The sequence below is a fragment of the Mus caroli genome, unplaced genomic scaffold, assembly GCF_978045245.1.
Source record: "Mus caroli unplaced genomic scaffold, Mus_caroli_1 scaffold_12, whole genome shotgun sequence".
Classification (NCBI taxonomy): Eukaryota; Metazoa; Chordata; class Mammalia; order Rodentia; family Muridae; genus Mus; species Mus caroli.
In genome coordinates this window covers 49,518,048-49,523,828 of record NW_028227267.1, presented here as the reverse complement: position 1 = coordinate 49,523,828, position 5,781 = coordinate 49,518,048, and positions in this window count along the sequence as shown.

Genomic DNA, 5,781 nt, shown 5'->3' with positions numbered 1-5,781 from the left:
CACTTGCACTAAGAAGGCAACACTTCCTCCAGTAAAGCCATGCCTACCAACAGTGCCACTCTGTACAGACAGTCACCAAACACAGGAATCTATGGGGGTGGGGGGACCTATTCAAGCCACCACTTGTGTCATATACTGTTAGAGTTTTGTGTTTTCTATAATCTCACAGTGTTTAACATTCTTTCATGTGCTTATCAAGCATTTCCATAAAATTCTTAGAAGACCATCTATGCACCTTTTTGCTCATTTTTAAACCTAGGTTATTTCTCTGTTTATCACTAAGGTGAGGAGAGGCTTATGAATTGTGTTTGGAGGTGTGCTATCAGATAAATGAATTGTAAATAGTTTTTTCCCATTGTGGGGCCATTCTCATGTTATTAATAATGTACTTTGAACCATAAAGATCATTTTATCTGTTTTCATTTTTCCTTCCCACTCCCGTAAAATATCTAAGAAAGATGTGCCTACAACATTCACAAGAATCTATACCATGTTTATTGATATGTGGTTTATAGCTTTGTTATTTTATTTTTAATCTAGGATCCATTTAGACTTAGGTTTTATGTATTGAATACAATAAAGGTATCATCATAGTTTCACACAGGAACATCAAAATGTGTTCCCCAATTCTCAACTTCATATATAAAAACAAAACAAAAAACAAAAAAACAAATAAAAGAACCCAAAAATACCAGGATAGATAAAACAACCCTGAAAAAAACCACAAACTTCTGGAGCTTTCACTGTCCCTGACTTCAGGCTGTACTGCACAGCAATAGTAGTAAAAGTTACATGGTTTTGGTATAGAAACAGACAGGTTGATCAACGGAATCAAATAGAAGACCCAGAAACAAAGGCACATACATATGGACACTTGAGTTTTGAAAAAGAAGCCAAATTGATACAATGGAAAAAAGAGAGCATCTTCAACAAATAGTGATGATCTAACTGGCTGTCAGCATGTAGAAGAGTGCAAACAATTCCTACAAAACTCAAATCCAAATTGACCTAAGACCACAACATAAAACCCGATATACTAAATCTAATAGAACAGAAAGTGGAGAATAAGCTTGAACTCATCGGAACGAGAGATGACTTCCTGAACACACCACCAAATGGCTCAGGCACTAAGATCAACAATTAATAAATGGGACCTCATAAAACTGAAAATCTTCAGTAAGTCAAAGGACTCATTCAATAGGACAAAACAACAGCCTACATATTGGAAAAAGATCTTCACCAACCTGTCATCTAACAAAGGATTAATATCTAAATTATATAAGGGACTCAAGAAGGTAGATACCAACACCAATAACCCAATTATAAAAGAAGAACAAGCCTGATAAAGCTGTCTCCTGAGAGGCTATGCCAGTGCCTGACAAATACAGAAGTGGATACTCACAGTCATCTATTGGATGAAGCATAGGGTCCCCCAATGAAGGAGCTAGAGAAAGGACCTGAGGAGCTGAAGGGGTTTGCAGCCCCTTAGGAGGAAAAACAATATGAATTAACCAGTACCCCCAGAGCTCCCTGGGACTAAACCACCAATCAAAGAAAATACATGGTGGGACTCATGGCTCTAGCTGAATATGTAGCAGAGGATGGCCTTGGCGGTCATCAATGGGAGGATAGGCCCTTGGTTCTGTGACTGTTCTATGCCCCAGTATAGGGGAATGCCGAGGCCAGGAAGCAGGAGTCGGTGGTTTGAGGAGCAGGGGCAGTGGGGAAGGGATAGGGGATTTTTGGAGTGGAAACTAGGAAAGGGGATAACATTTGAAATGTAAATAAAAAAATATTAAAAAAAAATCTATTGAGGGACCCACGGGATATAGAGGAATTCACGCCGGAAATTAAGAAACATTTAGAGCCGGGTGTGGTGGTCCACGCCTTTAATCCCAGCACTCGGGAGGCAGAGGCAGGCAGATTTCTGAGTTCGAGGCCAACCTGGTGTACAAAGTGAGTTCCAGGACAGCCAGGGCTATACAGAGAAACCCTGTCTCCAAACCCTCGCCCCCCAAAAAAGATTTGCCTCAGTACAGGGGATCGCCAGGGCCAAGAAGTGGGAGTGGGTGGGTAGGGGAGTGGGTGGGGTGAGGGTCTGGGGGACTTTTGGGATAGCATTTGAAATGTAAATGAAGAAAATACCTAATTAAAAAAAAGAAACATTTAGAGCTGAGCAGCAATGAAAATACTGCATACTAATCATGTAGGCTAGAGCTAAAGTAAACTATCATGAGAAAGCATTGCCTTAACTCATCAAGAAATATAGTTCTGCAATAACAATTAATGACAACAGGCCATGGGTTGAAAGGAGAATAGGGAGGGGCTTATGAGAGGGTTTGTGGGAAGCAGAGGAAAGGAAGGAATGCTGTAATTAAATTACATTCTCAGAAATAAACTAAAGCAACAAAGTATAAAAAAGAGAAGAGAGAGAAGTACAGAGCTAAACAGAGAATTCTCAACAGAGAAATCTCTTGCCAATCAAAATGACCTTGAAATTCCACCCTAGACCCATAAGAATGGCTAAGATCAAAAACTCAAGGAATGGCACATGCTGTGGAGAATGTGGAGCGAAGGAAACACTCCTCCATTGCTAAATGGAGTGGAAACTTGTAAAAAAAAAAAAAACACTCTGCAAATCAATGTGGCTCTTTCTCAGAAAAACAAAACAAAACAAAACAAAACAAAACAAAACAAAACAAAACAAAACCGGGAATAGTTCTACCTCAAGATCCAGCTATACCACTCCTGGGCATAAACACAAAAGATTCTCCATCATCCCACAAGGACACTTGCTCAACTGTGTTCAAGCAGCTTTATTTGTAATACCCAGAAACTGGAAACAACCTAGATGTCCCTCAACTGAAGAGTAGATAAAGAAAATGTGGTCCATTTAAACAATGGAATACTACTCAGCTATTAAAATCAAGGGCATCGCAAAGTTTGCAGGCAAATGGAAGGAGCTAAAGCATCATTCTGAGTGAGGTTACGCAGACCCCAAACGGAATGCATGCTGTGTAAACTTTGCCTGGATAGTAGCTATAACGGTCAGGGTAACCCTACTATGATCCACAGACTCAAGGAACCCAAAATAACAAGGAGGATGATTTGATCTTTATCAGAAGAGGAAATAAAATATAAATTTAAGGTGAATGGATAGAGGGCACTGAGTGAAAGGAGGCAGAATGGGCGATTGCGTGTGGGGAGAGAGAAGGGAGGTATATCTAGGGTGTGGCAGAGACCTGCACTGGGAGGGGAGCAAGATGTCTATGTGTGTAACTCCAGTGGAGACTCCTAGCAGTGGGGATATGGATCCTGAAGTGGCCACTTCTTGTAACCAAGCAGGACTCCCAGAGGGGAATAAGGACAGCAACCCACCCACAAAAACTTTGACCAAAATTTGTCCTACCTCCAAGATATTCAGGGACAAAGATAGAACAGAGACAAAGGGAATGGTCAACCAATGACAGCCCCAAATTGAGACCCATCCCATGGGCAAAAACAATCCCAGATGCTACTAATGATACTGTTATGCTTGCAGACAGGATCCTAGTATAACTGTCCTCTGAGGGGCTCCACCAAGCAGCCAATGGAAACAAATACAAAGACCCACAGCAAACATCAGATGGAACTCAGGGAGTCTTGTGGAAGAGTTAGGGGGAAGGACTGGGAGACCCAATGAACACAGGAACTCCACAGAAAGGGCAACAGAGTCAACTAACCTGAACCCTTGTCGGGGATTTCAGAGACTGAAGCATCAACCAAAGAGTACACACAGGTTGGACCTAGGCCCCCTGTGCATAGGTAGCAGAAGTGCAGCTTAGTCTTCATGCAGGTTCCCCAACACCTAGAGTGGTGGCTGTCCCTGAATCTGTTGCCTACCTATGGATCATGTTCCCCTAACTAGGCTGTCTTGTCTGGTCTCAGGAGGAGAGGATGTATCTAGTCCTGCAGTGACTTGATGTGCATGCATAGGGTGTTTGGGGAGGGTTTATACTCAGAGAGGCTCACCATTCTCAGAGGAGAAGGTAAGAGGGGTCTAGGGGTAAAATTTGTATGAGAGAGTATTCTGAGAGGGGGAGCTATATTGGGATGCAAAGTGAATAAATAAATAAATCCATTATAAATCATCACCATTGTTATCATCATCATCATCATTATCATTTCTTCTGTTTTTAGTCTTGTGAAATTCACAGACACACTTTGCTCTATTGTCCAGGAACTTAAAACGGTTTGGGGAAGATTAAATTCTTTACTCTCATACCTGGATATAACTAGGAACATATTTGAGTAAAAATTGCCCATGCTTGAATGGGGCATTTGAAATGTAAATGAAGAAAATATCTAATAAAAAATGCCTTAAGAAAGAAAATGTGGTACATTTACACAATAAAGTACTACACAGCTATTAAAAACAATGAATTTATAAAATTCTTAGGCAAATGGATGGAACTAGAAAATATCATCTTGAGCGGGTAACCCATTCACAAAAGAACACACATAATATGCACTCACTGATAGGTGGATATTAGCCCAGAAGCTTGGAATACCCTAGATATAATTCACAAACCACATGAAGGTTAAGAAGGAAGACCAAAGTGTGAGTACTTCAATCCTTCTTAGAAGGGGGAACAAAATACCCATGGAAGGAGTTACAGAGACAAAGTGTGGAGCAGAGACTGAAGGAAAGACCATCTAGAGACTGTCCCACCTGGGGATCCATCCCATTTACAGTCACCAAACCCAGTACACTATTGTGGATGCCAACAAGTGCTAGCTGACAGAAACCTGTTATAGATGTCTCCTGAGAGGCTCCACCAGTGCCTGAAAAATACAGAGATGGATGCTCATAGCCATCCTTTGTGCGGAGCACAAGGTCCACAATGAAGGTGCTAGAGGAAGCACCCAAGGAGCTGAAGGGGTTTGCAGCCTCATAGGAGGAACAACAATATGAACTAACCAGTATCCCCAGAGCTCCCAAGGACTAAACCATCAACCAAAGAGTACACATGGTGGGACTCATGGCTCTAGCTGCATATGTAGCAAAGGATGGCCTAGTCGGTCATCAATGGGAGGAAAGGACTTTGGTCCTGTGAAGCCTCTAAGCCACAATGTAGGGAATGCCAGGGCCAGGAAGCAGGAATAGGTGGGTTGTTGAGCAGGGGAAGGGAGGAGGGGACAGGGGGTTTATGGAGGAGAAACCAGGAAAGGGGATAACATTTGACATGTAAATTAAGAAAATATCTAATAAAAAAAGAAAAATTGCTTTCTATTTTAATGACCTTCTGTACTGTGCATTAATATCCTAGTAAACAAACTAAGCACCATTATTAAACAATAAGAATCTTTCCATTATGAGTATTCTCTACCAGTTGCACTGAGAGGCAATCTAAATGGCACCTGGCAGTCAACTCTAGAGTCTTGACATCTAATTAGTTACTCTCACAGAGACATCATTGACCATGCTGTAGCACTCATTGTATGTTTTAGAAACAGGATTTCAAGATGCTTTAGAATATCTATCTATGAAGCATAAAATATAGGAAGCTCCTGGTCTCAACAGAGGAAAACACATCTGTCTCCAGCCCTGGTCTCAGGTTTATGTGCAGACAGGATGTGCCTGGGGAGCACTGTGCACTGACTGCGCAGAAGTATGCGGCTGAGTCCCCAGGATGGGCAGCTGTGATGTTCAGAGAGAGTCGTTTGTCTTTCTTGTTCAGTAGGACAGTGAATCCTTGTCCTTCATTTATTTCTGTACTTGAGAAAATCTTCATAAGCAAC